At 44.8% G+C, this 10,188-nt stretch overlaps 1 protein-coding gene across 1 annotated transcript in view; it reads right to left on the minus strand.

Moving 5' to 3' along the window:
* Nucleotides 1–8,877, minus strand: part of LPGAT1 (lysophosphatidylglycerol acyltransferase 1) — a 121,591-nt gene extending 112,714 nt beyond the window's left edge. Inside the window, exon 1 of the mRNA XM_047704297.1 lies at nt 8,785–8,877. The gene's annotated coding sequence lies outside the window, so the exon portion shown is untranslated. The remainder of the gene's footprint in view (nt 1–8,784) is intronic.
* Nucleotides 8,878–10,188: the final 1,311 nt, after the last annotated feature.

Here is a 10,188-nt window from a genome sequence, read left to right on the forward strand (position 1 = left end):
TCTCAGGACCCTGGGATCATGACCTGAGCCGAAGGCAGAGGCTTTAACCCATTGAGCCACCCAGGCGCCCCTGGGTTTTGTTTTGTTTTGTTTTGCTTTTTTAGAAGATTTTGTTTATTTATTTAAAAGAGGGGGGGGGGCGCCTGGGTGGCTCAGTGGGTTAAGGCCTCTGCCTTCGGCTCAGGTCATGATCCCAGGGTCCTGGGATCAGGCTCTCTGCTCAGCAGCGAGTCTGCTTCCCTTCCTCTCTCTCGGCCTTCCTCTCTGCCTACTTGTGATCTCTGTCTGTCAAATAAATAATAAATGGAATCTTTTAAAAAAAGAGAGAGAGAGAGAGAGAATGTGTGTGCATGTGCATGTGTGAGCAGGGAAAGAAGAAAAGGGGGAGAGAGACGGAGGGGAAAGAGTCTTGAGCAGACTCTCACTGAGCACGCAGCATGACATGGGGTTTGATCTCACGACCCTGAGATCAGGACCTGAGCGGAAACCGAGAGTGGGCACTTAACCAACTGAGCCACCCAGGCGCCCCAACAAGCCAGCATTTAATTTGGCTGGATAATTAGAGGTAGGAAGTCAAGTGATGGAGAACGCAGCTGCAAAACTCGGGAGCAGAATGCATGCTTAATTTGGGAGATGAAGTCAAGAGTCACTGAAGTCACTGAGGGCCATAACGGGATGAGTGAGGCATAGCTGTGTGCAGTTCGTAGCACACCACGCAGAACCCGAAGGACCGTAGGGAAGCCCTTGCAATTGTCTGGTTAGAGGTCACCAGAGCCTAAACCTGGGCATGGTGGCAGGGAGGAGGGAAAGCAAGAGACAGAGGAAGAGATCAAGCCTGTAGCATTCAGCCTAGATGTTGGATTGGCTCCACTCCCTCTTTGGACACCTGAAGAACATCAGCAGGCCCAGTCATCTAGTCCAATCATCTAGTGATTGGGACCAAGCACTGAAGGCAAACCTGAAAATTACTGATCATCTACAGTCTGGGGTCCCTATGTTCCCGCTGGACCCTGGCCTGGCTGGTTGACCCCAGACCAGACAGTTGTTAACGGTGGCCCAGGAGGCCCAACCCAGAAGAACGCCAAGAAACTGGTTTGAGCCTGCTGTCTATTCTGGGATGGTAGGTGGTTCAGCTTAATAAATGAAAATGGGAGAGGGGACAGGGGGCTCAGGGAGCAGAACTGTGTTCACTCAGTAGGGGCTTGAAGCATCTCTCTTGGGTTGGTAGTCCCCACGAGGCAAGGTCAGAAGCAGAGGCCGACAGAAAGGACTTTCCTGGATCTCAGCCAGCTCTTTCAGGTCATTATAATTCAGTGGCTCTTAGCATGGCGGGGCCTAACAAATAGGATTATTGAGTAAGACCAATCTCTGTATTTTACAGTTTAGGAAAATGAGGTCCTACCTGCAGAAGGGTTAGAGTGCTTTGCTTTATTTAATTTTGCCTACCTGAAGTAATGTTTTTAAACCTTGACACAGAAAGTTGTATGTTGGAGTATACAGATTCATGCAAAGCCCTGGGACCGAATCCATTTTTCAGCTTCTAAGCAGGTTTTTGCCTTCCCTGTGATAGAGAATTTAAAGGGCGTAATGGGGGCGCCTGGGTGGCTCAGTGGGTTAAGCCGCTGCCTTCGGCTCGGGTCGTGATCTCAGAGTGCTGGGATCGAGCCCCGCATCGGGCTCTCTGCTCGCCGGGGAGCCTGCTTCCTCCTCTCTCTCTGCCTGCCTCTCTGCCTACTTGTGATCTCTCTGTCAAACAAATAAATAAAATCTTAAAAAAAAAATAAAAATAAAAAAAAATAAAGGGCGTAACGGCAGAATTATGGAGTGGACAAGGGGACATGTTGCTGATTGGAGGGTAAATCCAGGGAAAAGCTGTTTCCTTCAGCCTGGAGGCATCTTAAACAGGAGGATAAATCTCAAAACTAAGAGCGATATCCATTGATTTGCCGGAGAGTGGAGCCACATACACTTTCTCCATCTGCTCTGATCCTAGGAAGGCAGCTAAGTTCACTAGCCCTGACACAACCTGGCTTCATAGGAACCCAAACAATTGAAAATGGAAGACGCTGTCTCAGCACAGTGTCATCTAGACTCAGAATTCTCAGGTGACCTAGACCAAACTGGGATTGTCGGGACCTGACCAGGGATGGCTGGGGCAGGTAAGCCAGTCCATGGGGCAGTAAGCCAATGTATCCGCAAGACCCCTGGGGGCAGTGCTCCCCAGGGCTGTCAGGGGCTTCCTAACCTTAGACCACTGAATATTGGAGCTGGAAGTGATTGGTCATTGGGACTGCAACTCTGGAAGTGCTGGGGAAGGAGACAATTGTGGGTATCTTATCTCCTCTCATCTGCTCTCCTCTCCTTCCCAACAGCTGGCAACGTGCAAGTCCATCACTTTTGCTCTTCTAAAGCAAGGGTGGGGGGCTTGCACAGACTCAGAGACCAACTGCCTTAGGAAGCTTTCCTTTTCCCCCATCAGATGGGATCCCTCCACCTCCTGAGTACTCGTCCCAATGCATCAGTACCTTCATTACAGCAACATGGCGTCACACCACACTTTGCATGACGGTGTTATTCCCCCTCATCATGGACACTGCAGTGCACCACCCAGATCCCCACCATCAGAGCCAGGGCATAAATCCTCCCAGCTTCTGGGGATGTTGCCTGCTGCAAGCTCATCGCTGAGTCCCTCCCCAGGAAATTCCCTCCTGCAAAGGGAATCCTCTCATCTAAGCTCACTCTCTCTCCCAGGGAGGAAACCCGCACCCAACGACATCCTACAAAGACACATCTCCCTTGTCTTAATTCTGGACCTCTCTGAAGGGCCATCTCCACTTCAGAGCTCCTGTGGGACCATATTCCAGTTCAGCTCCCCCTTTTGCCAAATCCTACACAGGTGTTGTTCTTGAGGACACTCCCTGATAAACTGCCGGCTCCCAGATCTCCATCTCCGACCCAGGAAACCCAACCGACAATACCCCCTTGAGACCGGAAGCTTACTGAGGACGAGCTATCAGATTCTTTGTATCCCCCTTCTTCTTCCATCCTGCTCCATCTCCCTGGTACTCAGCACAGCGCTGAACAGACTTCGGATGGATGGGACACGGATGATGACTTGTACAAAAATTGGACAAGGACCATCTTTTCCCCTTCTCCCTTTGGATCCAAAGTAAACACTGAATATCTTCTTGTCTCTAATATGCAAAATATTCATAGAATTGACAAAGAATACAAAATGTATGCAATCTAAGAATTCCTTCTGTAAAGTGTTTCCCGAGGAAATTCACATTTTAAAACCCAGAGAATGTTTGTTTATTTTTAAAATGAAGGAAGTGTAGCCCAGGCTCATTTTAATCTTTCTGCTTTAGGTGACCAGGCCTCAGGGGCAATCCGGAGAGGCACCGTATAAGTCTACTTGGTTTCTGGCACCCTGGCGAAATTCTCACTGCTGATGAAAAAAGTCAACAACCTATTCCAGTGACTCTGCAGACATTTTAGAAAGATCTAAAACCTTCCCTTGTTTAGCTCAATGATAATTTTGGCTAAGTGCTTATTAGTGGCAATGCTTATAGCCTAATTGGGGCTGTATTTCTGCTCTAATGGGTCCCAGTCAACGTTCCCATCAAGAGGTTGTAAGGCAGATCCCCTGGTGGGTTGGCATTTTACTCTTCTAACAGCCTTCTGTTCTGTTTGATTAGCTTTGTGGTCCTCCTTGCTGTGGCTGCCCTTCCTAACCCCTGGGGGGAAGCCAGAGGACACTTGTTTGAACTGGCTTCTAGATTACACAGATCCAGGAGGTTAAAGTTTACAGTTGGACTACATGATAACATTGATTTTTATATCCCCAACCATCTAGTGGCAGGGCTGGCTCGAAAACGTTTGAATGAATAAATGAACAGACCAAATGATGACTACCATTTCCTGGATCTTGAAACCCCAAAGATGAGTTAATCTGACAAGCATGATGCCTTTCGTCCTTCTTTACAACTTGAGATCCTTATTTCTTCATCCAGAGTACCATGACCTTCATAGATTTTCTCTCCTGTACTTTTTCCTTTTCAAAGGCAAACAGCAACATCAGGCTTCCCAGGGGCAGAGGATTCTTACCCTCAATCACTCTATTATGTTGGAGCCCCACCTTGGCACTCCCTGAAGCTCACACCCAGCTCTCCCATTCCCAGGAGGGCCCTACACCTACCTCTGGGATCTAGTTCCATCAAAAACGTCCCAGGAAAGGCTGATACCTTCATCCCCAGTCCCAGCACTCTAAGCCAGGTTCAGCGGACAAAGGCCCCTCCGTTCTTCCTTTCCTAACTAGACTTTCTAGGCTGGCAACTCCCACCCCTCACCCCAGTCCTAGTGGAATTCATTCTGTTCTGTTCTGTTCATATATTCATCAGACGGGACTCCTGTTTTGTGTGTCCCGGAGACTTTTATTTTTTGGTCTTTGAAGTGGCTTTGCATAGCTCTATTCTGCTTAACTGATTTTAATGTAATTTCTTTTATTTCAAATCCATGAGGCCCTCCTCATGGCTCATGTCACAGTTAACTTGTTGTCTCCTCTGAGGCCCCCAAAACAGCATGTGAGGGTGGCATTCTTTTTGAGGGCTCACTACTGTTGACTGCTCGTGGGTACAGCCTAGGCTACAAGGTCCGCACCCTAGTGAGCCCCTTCTTCTTTTTTCTGATTTTTTCCCCCAGCTTTATTAAGATGTAATTGAAACACAACATTGTGTTAAAGTCTAAAGTGCATCATGCGATGATTTGATCCATATACATATTGTGGGATGATCACCACAAGATTAGTTAGCACATCTATTGCCTCACATCATTACCGTTTTGCTGTTGTGACTGTGGTAAGAACATTGCAGATTTCGTCTCCGAGCAACTTTCAAATATAAAATACAGTTTTGTTAACCATAGTCACCACTTCTTCGTTTTAGAGCTGTTGAGTTTGTACTCTGACCAATGTCTACTCACCTTCCTTGCTCCTCAGACCCCATACTCTCTGTTTCTGTGAGTCTGGCTTTTTTAGGTTCTACATACAAGTGGGAACATGCAAGATTTGTCTTTCTCTGACCAAATTATTTCACTTAGCATAACACCCTCTAGGTTCATCCGTGTTGTTACAAATGGCAAGATTTCCTTCTTTTTTATGACTGAGTAGTATTTCATTATATACATATATGATATATATATACATAAGAATAATTAGACACACACACACACACACACACACACACACACACAATATCTTCTTTATCCATTCATCCATAGATGGATACTTAAAATGTTGTTTTCATATCCTAGCTATTGTAAATGAAGCTACAATGAACAGGAGAAAACAGATATCTCTCTAAGATAGTGATATCATCTCCATTGGATATATATCCAGAGATGGGATTACTGGATGATATGGTAGTTCTATTTGTAATTTCTTGAGGATCCTTCATAATGTTTTCCATAGTGGCTGCACCAAATTACGTTCCCACCAACAGTGCTTGAAGGTTCCTTTTTCTCCACAACCTCACCAGTATGTGCTATCCTAGTGAGCCAATTTGGAAACTTCTCTGCCCTTCCCTCTCTCCCAGTTACCTGCTCATTCAACAATCAGGTATGGAGAGCCCACTAAGGTTCAGGTTCAGAACTATCTTCTTGGGATACAGGATACATACATTTTAGTGGACCCTACTTTCAAGAACCCATAGTGAGGGAGTGTGGAAGTATGATGTGGTCAGGGTGATGGAATTACCCATTTAAGAGGATGGACAAGGAGCCCCAAACTAAGGACAAGGAGAATGACCTTGGGAGATTTCCTAAGGGAGGAGATGCCCCTTCCTTCGTCTTAAAGGATTAGTCAGCAGTAGCTTGAAGAAGATGAGTGGATGCGAATATTCATTTATTATTATGATTCATCCAACAAGTATGTTTGGAGACCTGCCACATGCCAGGCAAAGTTCTAGGTGCTGGGGAGACAGCAATGAACAAAATAGAAAGTTCATACTCATGGGAAGAAACAGACTATAATCAAATAAGTAAAATATATACTATGTCATAAGGTGTTAAGAGTTATACAGAGAAAAATAAATTGCATGTAAGGGGTGACTTTTATTTTTTTTTTTAAGATTTTATTATTTATTTGACAAAGAGAGAGTGAGATAGTGGGGGAAGGGGTAGAGGGAGAGAGAGAGAAAAACTCAAAGAGACTCCTCCATGAGTGCAGAGAGCACAAGCAGGGGGAGAGGCAGAAGGAGAGGGAGAAGCAGACTCCCCACTGAGCAGGGAGCCCCATGTGGGGCTCCATCCCAGGGCCCTGGGGTCATGACTTGAGCCAAAAGCAGCCACTTAACCGACTGAGCCACTCAGGCACCCTAAACGGGTGACTCTGAAAAATGGTAGTTTTAAATAGGGTAGCTAGGGAGTGCTACTCTGTTTTTACCAATCCCTTTCATCTTCATTGTGGTTTTAACTATTTCAAAGCACTCTTACATCTACTAGCTGATTCAAATCTTAAAATAATCCCACGAAGAGGTGGGCAAAATTAGTCTCCTGGTCTCTGTTGCTCCCTGTGATAGTTTGCTAGGGCTGCCATAAAAAGCACCACTTAATGGCTTAAACAATAGAAATGTATTGTCTCATAGTTCTGGGGGCTAGAAGTCCAAGATCACAGCATCGGCTGGGCTGGCTCCTCCCGAGGGCTCTGATGGACGCTGTTCTTGGCCTCTCTCCTTGGCTCGTAGATGGCTGCCTTCTCACATCTCAGCCTCGCCATCCCTCTATCTGAGTCTGTCTCTGTGTCCAGATTTCTTGTTTTCGTGATGACCCCAGTCATACTGGCGGCGGGGGGGGCACCCTTATATCCTCATTTTAACTTGATTACCTCTTTAAAGACCCTGTCTCCAAATAAAGCTACATTCTGAAGTACTGGGGGTTAAGGTCCAACATATGAATTGTGGTGACAGAGGGAGGTGAAGGACACAGGTCTACCCACAACACCCCCGAAATTACTGAACTTCACATACCACCACCAAGATACATGGAAGCTGGTGCTGACCAGCTCGAAAGCTAAAGGTACAAGATGACCCGCGCCATCCATGATCACTTGCAATTCATAAGCCTAATTACCTCGGATCATCTATCCAGGACTGAAGGCACATTACATGAAAGGTTCTACTTGACTCACTTGAAAAGCCAAAAAAAAATTTTTTTAAAGGACCTGACCAATCTAGGTTGAACTAGATTTTGATTCCAGGATTAGTCACCTCTTTAACTCTGAGAAATCCTGAAAAATCCATTCTAAGCAAGGCCTGGGCAAGCTGCTAAAGCTAAGAAACCAGGCAGAAATAACAAGGGAGTAGGATAGATTAAGAGGTAATGTGAATCCAAGAAGGAATGAGAATAGTGAGAAATAGAGAGGTCGGGGAGCTGCAAACCCTCTGGTCACCGCAGAAATTACACTTCCTCACTAAAGATTAGGTAACATGTGAAAAAGTATTCTGAAAGGTTGAAAGTGCTACAATTATGAAATATTCTTTTCTGAGGTAGAAAAACAACGCATTGTCTCCTCTGGAGACCGGTCCTGCCAGGTTTTCTGGCAGACTACTTCTAATTTTTCCTTCATTTAATTTTTAGTCACAAATAAAATAGCATAACTCTGTGAGTTGCCAACATCCATTTTCATGGCTTTGAGGAGGTTGCTCTTTTTAATTAACGAATGTGAAAATTTCCAAATCATATTGACCTCCAAGCTAACTCAACTAGCCGTGTCAGGTTGAAATGCTCTGCTTTCTCCTGAGGTCCTGGCATAACTCTTATCTTAGAAGGCAAGAAGATTGGAATAAATGTCCCTGCCTCTCATATCTCACTCCTGCCTTGGTCTAAGTCTCCTGAGAATAGCAATTCATTTGTGTTCTAGAACCTTCCACCCAGTGGTTCTCAAAAGCTACTCAAGGCACACCTGATGGGCCTCAAACTGACCCAAGAAATTTAGTTTTCTCTTTAGTCCTTTGGGACAAACTATTTACAAATCCATATGCTCACTTTTATGGACCTCTAAGACCTATTTACTAATAGCATGCTAAGGGAATTATAAAAGGTTAATCTAATTTGGAATTCATAAACCAGAATCAATGAGCTACAAGATTTTATTGAGGATTCTAATTTAATATTCCTCCAAGAAGTCTGGCTTCCAGGGAAAGTTCTGGTGGAACCTCGCCCACATTCTCTGGATGACATTCTCCGGATGGCGCTTTGTCATTCCTCTGTGTCGCCATGTGTGAGTCAATGTCTTTAAGTGTGGCCATTCTGACTTTTAATTTTAATTTGCTGTTAACTTAGCTTCATCACTATCAAGTTAGTTGTGATTTGTTTGGTTAAAATAACCAGTGTTGCATATTTGCTCCAACTGTATTTTTTGACTTTTAATTCTCCAGTAATTACACATAAAGACAATTATGCATTGCAATTTGAATATGAATCCTTTATGTCCCAACTGGTAACGCACATGTATACTTAATCTCCTAAAATATACTTTGCAATGGCCCCTCAATAATATTCTTGAATTATTTTTCCATTAGTACATGGGAAAGGAAAGGGTTGTTGGGCTATGGACTATTTTGCCCAGGATAAAGTGAACTTGAGGAAAAAGAAAAGGTTGAAAACCACAGCTTTAGACTCTAGGAATAAACAACTACATTTACTGCACATTTTGCAAATAGCTTGTAAATGGCATATGCAAATTTATTTCCCTCGGTAAATGCCTGAAAAATAAATATCCGCACTTACCTTTCTCCAAACTCTACTCAGCCTCACGCTCACTGTGGTTGTAGCAGGAAGTAATGCAGCTGTACTGACCAGGCAGCAGAGTGGTGACTGGGAGTGGGACGGGGCAAACTTCAGAGCAAAGGTTTCAGGGTAACTATAAACTGTAAATATGATTGGCAGAGTCACAGACAATGCTGAGCTCTGCATGTACAGCCACAGTTCAAAGAAGTTAAGTTTCTGTTCAGGGTTGTGGTAACTGCTGGTTGCACATCAGTAAATGCCCAGTGTCCGTGAAGGTCCAAAGTGACCTGAGGAGGCAGACTTACTTTAGGGTTCCTTTGGGCATCCAAGTATTCAGGAATCCTCCAGAGTTGGCCCTGGGCTGACTTGAGGCACCATCGTGGTTTCAAATATTTATGCCCCTGTAGATCCCACTGAATTTTATTTGTATCTGTTACAGTGTTGTGTTGTGTTTAGTAGTGGTTTAGAAAGATCTAACATCCTCACAGACTTTGTTTATTTAGGGCAGGACCAGGTTTTACCCATCTTTAGGAGGCAGCTTGGCAGAGGGCCAGCCACAGCACCAGAGGACTGGGAAACCTGGAGTGAATCTTGGCTCCACCAGTGATTGACGAAATAAATGATTTTTGGACAAGTAGTGGTACGCAAAGATAGTTTACATTATGACTTAATCCAGAGACTAAAGTAGTTTCTGATTACATCCCTATCTTTTCTCATAAATAGATAGATAGATGGGCAATAGCCAGATAAAGATCCCTATCTCCACATCAGGCTCTCTGCTCAGCGGGGAGCCTGCTTCCCCCTCTCTCTCTGCCTGCCTCTCTGCCTGTTTGTGATCTCTCTCTTTCTCTCTCTGTCAAATAAATAAATAAAATCTTAAAAAAAAATGGGGCCCCTGGGTGGCTCAGGGGGTTAAGCCTCTGCCTTCGGCTTAGGTCATGGTCTCAGGGTCCTGTGATCAAGCCCCACATCGAGCTCTCTGCTCAGCGGGGAGCCTGCTTCCCCCCCCTCTCTCTGCCTGCCTCTCTGCCTGTTTGTGATATCTCTCTCTCTCTCTCTCTGTCAAATAAATAAATAAAATATTTAAAAAAAAAAAAAGATCCCTATCTCAATCATTCTCTTTTCGCGCGCACACACACACACACACACACACACACACACACACACAAAATCAACTCTGTTTCTTTCTGTGATTGCCCTCATTTTATCCTACTATAAATGAGCTTCCTCCATACAAGTGGGGGCAATGGTTGTAAATAACTTTGTTTTCATGAATTTCTGTTTAGCAACCAGAGGGAAAGAGGACTGCTCTTTCTCCATATCAGTATACACAAGCCCAAAGAAGTCTCTGATTAGCCATATCTGGGTTGTATGCCCACCCTTGGGGGAGGGTTGGAGGGGTTT

Source organism: Lutra lutra, chromosome 15 (genome assembly GCF_902655055.1).
Source record: "Lutra lutra chromosome 15, mLutLut1.2, whole genome shotgun sequence".
In the NCBI taxonomy this organism is placed as follows: Eukaryota; Metazoa; Chordata; class Mammalia; order Carnivora; family Mustelidae; genus Lutra; species Lutra lutra.